The following is a 9,139-nucleotide window of genomic DNA, read 5'->3' as shown; positions in this document are numbered from 1 at the left end:
CGGGGGTTGTGCAGCCTGGAAAACAAATCAAGGCGTGACTTCATTGCCCGCCATAAGTGCAAGGCTAGTAAGGGGAATGATACAGCGCAGAAATGAAAGAGAAAGTGAGTTCTGGGATCTTGTGAAGTCCCGGAAAACGAGGATATTTTCACCGTTGGTATTTGCTACTTAGCTATCTCGTAGCCAGTTCGACCACAGCCGGATGCAGCGATGACGTCACCCAGAACGGTAGGGATTTTCCAGCAAGGACAGCTGTATGCCACAAGAGCGAATTTGACATATAAAATATAAAAAAGGCACAGAACATTTCCTTCACATCGAGTTTACAAAGTACGTTCATGAAAAAGGGTATAAAAACACATGCGTGTAAACAACGAATTTTCATTTAAAGAAGTATAAATAATAAAATAAAAAAAAATATATATATATATGTAAAAAAAATGCGATATTAGTTGGAATGAGACAATAAGTATCAGATGCGCGGATGAATTGATAACACAAGCATTCTGAAAACCTGAATAGCATTTACTGAATATACAAATACAGTTAAATCTAAATAACAAGAAATACGAGGTGGGTAACGATATATTTGTGTACGTGTGTGTGCGTGCGTGCGTGCGTACGTGCGTGCGTGTGTGTGTGTGTGTGTACGTGTGTGTGTGTGTGTGTGTGTGTTGTGTGTGTGTGTGTGTGTGTGCGTGTGTGTGTGTGCGTGTGTGTGTGTGTGTGTGTGTTTGGGTGTGTGTGCGTGTGTGTGTGTGTGTGTGTGTGTGTGTAAAGGCTATTAAGACCACCTTAAACATATGGTTTAGCAGGAGTAGTGAAAGGGACGGTTGGCTTAACCTCTTTTATTTAGAAGCGTAAGCAACACAGATATTCACACGGATACAAGTCTTGGTAAGGCTTAGTGCTTGGTCTGTCCGGAGGGCGGGCGCGGCGGCTGGCCTTAGCAGCCAGCCCTGACCCAACAGGCAGTCGGCAGGAACTCTCTGGAGTTAGCCACGTGGGAGCTATTTATACGTCTGATATTTGCCTCAAGGGTGACCCAACCTGGCTGGTTCTTGACTTGTAAACACTTCGTTCTTGCATGTGCTGTCCCTGGTGCATCTTCGTGGCTGCTCGTCCCTGTCGTCATCTTCATCTTGGTCCCTGGTAAATCCGTTCGTCCTCGACATCCACACGTCCTCGAAGGTCTCGCACAGGTCCTCCTTGACTTTGGATTCGTCCTCGTAGTCCTCGACCTCGGCGGCTTACTCGCCCAATGCACGTTCCCGCAGATCTCATCCAGGTCCTTCTTGCTCGTACCGACGTCCTCGTTGTCCTCGTCAGGATCACGGACGTCCGGCAGGAAGCGTCCTCTTCGAGCTCCTGGAGGCTGAGTGGATCTGCGGCGTCCAGGCTGTTATACGGTGTCATTACCACGTGGCCTTGGTCAATACCACGTGGCCTCGCCATACACCACGTGGCCTCGTGGTATTGACCGAGGCCACGTGGTAATGACACAGTATAGTGTGTGTGTGTGTGTCTGTGTGTGTGTGTGTGCGTGTGTGTGTGTGTGTGTGTGTGTTTGGGTGTAGGTGCGTGCGTGTGTCCGTGTGTACGTGATCTTATTTCTGCTCAAGAGGGAAACAGGTGATGATACTGAAACTTAAGTTAGGTCATCAATATTTCTTAAAGAGGTTTCTTTATGTGCATTAAGTGACTCATGTTATGAACTCTTATTATGAAATGGTATAATATAGTCAACACCTTCACAGCTCAAAAAAAATTTAATCACCTGATGTATTACCACTCACTAAATATCGATTCATTAAAACAGTCCTTCAAAATAGGGGGAAAAACATGGTTAAGATACACATAACACTGAGTGTCTGTATTCATTGAATTCAAATTATCAACATGTGACAGACCTAAACAGCTGAAGAGTCAAGGTCCAGTGTATGATTCATGTTGAATAAATTGCAAGTCAAAGAAGGGAAGAACAGGAAAACACACGAGTATGCCGAAGGCCCTTTCGATTAACGCCCTGAAGTAACAATAAAACGAAAAAACTTTTTTCCTCCTCTCTCCCTCTCCACCCCCCACTCATCTTTTTCTCCTCTTTTTTTCCTCTATTCCACCTACTCTCTTTTCTCCCCTTACTCTCCATGTCCTTTCTCTCCCCGTGTGTTTTCTTGTTCTTTTCTTTGTTGTTTTAGTCGCAGTTCAGGCCACAAACAAGAACTCACTAACGGAAACTGAATGCAGACAAATACGTATTATATATGCACCATATCCTGGCCTAAAGATTTTTTACCATAAAAAACTGACCATGGACAATAATTAATGAAGGATTACATACTCGTGCCGCTGTTCTGTGATGCCGCGGCGGACCAGAAGCACCATCGCAACGGCAGTCTCAGCCAGACAGCCCATTTTGCCGGCGGAGGGACACGGTAGCCAAGTCAGGGGCATTTCTTGAGTTCGTGCTTCTTTTTTTGTATATTGGTTTTTGTCTTTCTTGTATGAATCTTTATTTACTAAGCAAATTTGGCAATTTCTGGGTAAGTTCAGAAACAGACAAAATTTGCTTCATCATCATCATTTTGGGGCTAACGCCGGCAGGGGCGCATAGCCGCATCCACCTTTTGTTTCCACCTGTGAGGGTCCCTCATGGCGAGCCGCCAGGCAGGGGCCTGGCTCATCTCTAGTTCCTCACGACAGGTTTGACAGATTTGCCCAAGCCACGACCTTCTCGGTCGTCCCACAGGCCTCCTCCACCCAGGGTTGTCTCGGACAGAGACAACCTGATGGGCAGGATCATCCTGTGGGAGTCGAGCCAAGTGGCCATATAGCCTGAGTTGGCGATCACGGATTGTGCAAGTAACAGGTCCTGTACCGATCTCACGGTGCAGCCGTTGGATGGACACATGGTCCCGCCAACTGTACCCCATGATCCGGCGCAAGGATCTGTTACCAAAGGCATCAAGACGAGATTCCAGAGCACAAGATAGTGTCCAAGGTTTACTACCATAGAGTAAAACTGACAGTATCAGGGCCTTAAAAACACGTAACTTGGTCCTTCTGCACAGGTACTGACATCTCTAAATACTCTTGTTGAGAGATTTCATAACCCCTGCTGCCAAGCCAATCCGTCTACTGACTTCTTGGTTTGACAGCCCAGAGTCGTGAAATGCACTGCCGAGGTATATAAAGCTATTTGTGACTTCGATGTTTTCACCGCAAGCACGTATCGACTGGGCAGGGTCTCCTAGCAGGCCCCCAAAATCCTGGATCTTCGTCTTGGTCCAGGAGACCTCTAGCCCTAGGGGCTTCGCTTCATTGCTAAATGCATCAAGAGCCGCCACTAGGGTTTCCAGAGATTCAGAGAGTACGGCAACATCATCAGCAAAGTCAAGGTCTGTAACCTTGATATTGCCCAGAGTTGCTCCACAGTGACTTTGGACAGTAGCTCTACCCAGTATCCAATCCATGCGAGTGTTGAAAAGTGTTGGTGCAAGAACACAGCCTTGCCTCACGCCTGAACTAACAGGGAAGAAGCTCGGCAGGCCCCCACCACACTTTACAGCACTTTCAGTGCCTGTATACAGGTTTGCTATTAGTCCAATAATCCTTGTTGAAATTCCTCTTAGTCTCAGGATCTCCTAGAGAGATTCGCGATGCACCGTGTCAAACGCCTTCTTGAGATCGATGTAGGCTGCGAGCAGCCCACGTCCGAACTCACGACGGCGCTCTATAATGATTCGAAGCGCCAGGATGCGGTCTATTGTGGACTTACCAGGAGTGAATCCAAATTGCTCCGGCCTTTGGTGCCTCAACAGGTGGTCCCTGATACGTCTCAGTAAGATGTGCGTGACTACCTTGCCTGGTACACTGAGTAGTGTAATGCCTCGGTGATTGCTGCAGTCCCAGCGATCCCCTTTCCCCTTCCAGAGAGGGATGACCACACCCCTCAGCAGGTCAGGGGGAAAGGTACCAGTCTGCCAGATGGCAGACAGGACTGCATGCAAGCCCCTTGCCATAGGTGCTCCACCAGCCTTTAACAATTCGGGTGGGATGCCACAAACACCTGCTGCTTTACCACTCTTCAGCTTGGAGATCGCCCCCCTGATTTCGGTCAGGGAGGGTGGATCCTCGCTGATGGGTGGATCTGGCAGAGAAGTCTCAACAATACCCGCATCCAAGTTAACTGTTGGTGGATCAACCTTATACAACTGCTCAAAATACTCAGCCCAACGCACACGCTACCCATCAGGATCTGAGATTATCTGGCCACTTGCTGAGCGGACTGCGGTCGACTGTGAGGGGGGCTTGGAGTTCAGCTTTCTCAGAGTTTGGTAGGCAGGACGAAGGTCATTTACAAGAAAATGGCTTTCGACCTCCTCTGCAAGACTACCTGATAAACTGTTCCTTATCCCTTCTCAACAGTGATCTAGTCCTGCGCACCAGAGAGCGATGCAAGTTGCGATCCCCTGACAGTCGAGCCGCACGACAAGCATCTGTGGCTTCCAGTGCCTCCTGCGAGATGGAATTCTGTCTTGTTCTTGGGCGTTCACCAATGGATTCCTGAGCTGCATCAAGCGTTTCACGCTTGAAGGTATCCCACATAAGAACAGGGTCTGTCAGGCCCTCGAGTGCTGTGAGACGACCAGAGATAGCCTCGGCAAACCCCCGGGTACACTCGTCCTCCCTCAATCTGTCCAAATGAAACACCCTAGGGTGTTCATTTGGGCGACGGGGGGTTCTAAAGTGGACCCGGAGAGTAGCCACAACTAATCTATGATCAGTTCCACAGAACTCGGCACTTCGATACACCCTGCAGTTCTGGAGGATCCTCCAACGAGTGCTAACGGGGATGTGGTCGATCTCCTTGGCCACTCTACTCATACCGTTGTACCAAGTCCAACAATGCGGGTCAGAACGCTGATACCAGGAGCCAGAAATCATCAATTTCTGGGACCTAGCAAAGTCACGGAAAAGGAGGCTATTCCCGCTGCCAGCATCAGCTCCTGAGCAATGAGGACCGACAGATATCTCGTAGCCAGCTCAATCACAGCCGGATACCGCATTGAAGTCGCCCAGAACAATACGAATATCTCGCCGAGGACATCTGTCTGCCACAGATGCAAGTTTAGCGTAAAACATCTCTTTCACACCTCAAGTTTATATACATCCGTAGGAGCGTATACAGCAACAAGAGACATGAAGCCAAATGAAAGCTTCAGTCTCAATGCCATGATATGATCATCGACTGGAGTGACCTCAACTACCAAGGGTTGAAGTCTGCTGGAGATGGCTATGGCTACTCCCTGGAGATGGTGGCCATCGCTGCGGCCCGACCAGTAGTAGGTGTAGCCACCCACACTAATCATGCTGGTGCCAGGTCTTCTCACCTTCGAGAGAGCAGCCACCTCAACTCTCAGCTGCTTCAATTACCTCGATAGTAGTGGTAACCGATCGCAGGGAACGGATGTTCCAAGCCCCCATCCTGACAGTCCGGTTGAGGTCTAACCTCGGGCAGTCACTCCGGGTGGGCGCCACCTCTGCCACCCCTACCGACACCGCCCCATATAGAGGAGGTTGGCTGACTGCAGGCCCCATAATCCGCCTGCAGGGCTCCCTGGGGCTTTCCCCCACAAGCATCGCGCCAGGTTGGCGGCCACTGGGACCCAGCTGGGATGGGGGGTAACCCCCACTGCCCAGCCGAGTCCCAGCGGTCGCCAACCCAGAGGGACCCACAGCCCGCTGTACTTGCTGGGTAGGAGGGACTTTAGCCCTCCCCCCAGCACCAACAACTACACAGTTTGTTGCCAGTGGTTATCTCGGGGGGGCTGACTGGCAAGGCCTGCCTCCCCACAGCCGCCCATTAACCCCAGGGGGCGCGGGGGCAGGAGTTAGTACAAAGCCAGGGCATATCCACTCGCCGGTGGGCCATAGCTCCGTACCTTTAGGGCCTCCTGCTGCTCCAAGAGCCTCCACAGTTCAGCCTAGGACCGCAGGGTACCTAGTTTCCATGGGTGGACCACGAGGAGGCACTGCAGAAGTCTTGATGATGGAGAGGCTATGAGCTGGCAGGGGAGTCTTATGCATAGCTGCTCCCTTTTCGCACCAGGCTAGCCAGCGGTGGCAGCTGAAAGCGGGAAGGCATGCAAGCACTTAACGCTAACTAGGCTACCACACCATCGCTTCACATCACCCCGAGCATGAAGCACCCATAAATTTGCTTGGTAAAGCAATAATACGACAATATACGAGAACTATTCGATGGCAGCTCAGAATATTTTGAAGAAAGATGTGTGTGCATGTATATATGTATATGTATACATGCATATATATGTATATATTTATATCACAATCCGTAACTTGAACTGAACTGACTTATAGCCTGTATCCACTAGGAAATTTTCTTTCTCCCTCTCTCCCCATATTTCTTCTCCTCTTCCTCTCTTCTCTCTCTCTGCCTAAACATTCTGGTCTCTATCTCTGTCTCACTGTGACAAGAAAAGGGAATAAAAAGTGATCACTATACTTCCAGTATAATGTTCAGCGTGATAAGAGGGAGAGAGGGAAAGAGAGGACGGGAGAGTGGGAGAAGAAAAGAGAGGATGAAGGGAAGGGAGAGAAGGCGATAGACTGAAAAGGGAGAGATGAAAGAAGAGGAAGGTGAATGAGAGGGGAAAGGAAACGGAGAAGGCAGTGATGAAAGGTGAGGAGGGGGAGGGAAAGAGGAAAGAAGAGGGAGGGAGACGAAAGGAAAGTACAGAGAACAGAGAAAAAGAAGATGAGAATTAGGGGGAGAAGAGAGGAGAGGATAGGTTACAAGAAAAGAGATGAGATATGGAGGAAAGAAAAGGACGAAGAAAGGGGAGTTGACACAGACTCAAAAGTCTCTATCAGTTCAATTCAGTTTAACTCCGTTTTACCTTGACTTTGTGAGGTTTTCAGCACCCCCCCCCCCCTACCACAGACCATAACAATCACCCTGACCCTTTCATCAATCGTTCTATCCCTTTCATACTCTCTCGTCTCACCCATTCGTCTTTTGACTCCTATCTACTTCTCCTTGATCATCAGCATATGTTTTTTTATATATATATGTATATAATTTGGTTCTATTCCACTTGTTACAATGGTTATTCTTTGGTGCGATATGATATCTGCTTCCTTTTGCTTCTAAATTACCACGTGTGCAAGGAATGGTTACCATCCACTGGCAGTTGCAAATTGAACGCGGGTCAGCAGGATTGCTAGACGAGATTGCTTACGTTTAGGTAATGTGTGGTACCCAAGTGCATACAGCTTTGTTAGGTTATGGGGCCTACTGATTCATCATTGAGGTATATGATATCATTCCGTATGCAAAGGTTTCCTCCAACTTAGGATTCAGTCGAGGCAGGTGTTGACTCCTGTTAAATTCGTGATCATGAACTTAATCTTGATTGTTATTTCTATAGTGTCAACGCAATCATTTTTTAAAAAATAGAGTAAAATTTGACTGGAAAAACTATTACTGTGATCGGCCCTTTGCATATATAAGGTCACTGTTCACAGTTGTTCAATTCTGAACTATCTGACCTTGATGATGATTTACTCTTAAACACACACACACGCACACACATATATATACATATATGTGTGTGTGTGTGTGTGTGTGTGTGTGTGTGACGTGTGTGTGTGTGTGTGTGTGTGTGTGTGTGTGTGTGTAAAGTGCTCCACAGCAAAGATGAAATTAACAAAATTACCAAATGTCATGTTGTTTCGTTTGATGTTGTTTCGTTTGTTTTGTTTTGTTTTATTTTGCATGAAATAAATAGAATAGAAGTCTTTTGCTTTGTCAATGTCCAAGATTTCAAAAACGAAATTATGATTTTATAGAAGAAAATGTGTACATATCATTAACAAATAAAGAAAATGTATTCAAAGGTAGACTAAGCTAATTAATTTAGAAATCTGTACACTTCTTTCTTATTAAGCCAAATGTAGTACGTATGTCATTGGTTCCGAAAACATTATATACAACATACAGTCACCCTTGACATTGTTATTTCTATAGTGTCAACGCAATCATTTTCAGAAAAGAGAGTAAAATTTGACTGGAAAAACTATTACTGTGATCGGCCCTTTGCATATATAAGGTCACTGTTCACAGTTGTTCAATTCTGAACTATCTGACCTTGATGATGATTCAGTCTTAAACACACACACATACACGTACATATGTATGCACACACACACGCACACGCACACACCAAACGCGCACACACACACACACACACACACACACACACACACACACACACACATATATATATATATATATATATATATATATATATGTGTGTGTGTGTGTGTGTGTGTGTGTGTGTGTGTGTGTGTGTGTGTGTGGTGTGTGTGTGTTTAAGACTGAATCACACACACACACACACACACACACACACACACACACACATATATATATATATATATATATATATATATATATATATATGTGTGTGTGTGTGTGTGTGTGTGTGTATGTGCGTGTGTGTGTGTGTGTGTGTGTGTGTGTGTGTGTGTGTGTGTGTGTGTGTGTGTGTGTGTACATATGTGTATACACACACACACACACACACACACACATATATATATATATATATATATATATATATATATATATATATATATATATATGTGTGTGTGTGTGTGTGTGTGTGTGTAAAGTGCTCCACAGCAAAGATTAAATTAACAAAATTACCATATTTCATGTTGTTTCGTTTGTTTTGTTTTGTTTTATTTTGCATGTAATACATAGAATAGCAGTCTTTTGCTTTGTCATCCAACAAACCAAAAGGTACAATGTCCAAGATTTCAAAAACGAAATTATGATTTTATAGAAGAAAATGTGTATATATCATTAACAAATAAAGAAAATGTAATCTAAGGTAGACTAAGCTAATTAATTTAGAAATCTGTACAATTCTTTCTTACTAAGCCAAATATGGTACGTATGTCATTGGTTCCGAAAACATTATATACAACATACAGTCACTCTTGACATCGAAAGGAAATGATAGGAAGTAGGCGTCACTGGTTATCTTACCGACGATGATAACACCAGAAATTAATCACAGAAGGCAAGAGGTACATACATAACCTTTTC

The sequence above is a fragment of the Penaeus chinensis genome, chromosome 37 (assembly GCF_019202785.1).
Source record: "Penaeus chinensis breed Huanghai No. 1 chromosome 37, ASM1920278v2, whole genome shotgun sequence".
Classification (NCBI taxonomy): domain Eukaryota; kingdom Metazoa; phylum Arthropoda; class Malacostraca; order Decapoda; family Penaeidae; genus Penaeus; species Penaeus chinensis.
This window is presented reverse-complemented; position numbering follows the sequence as displayed.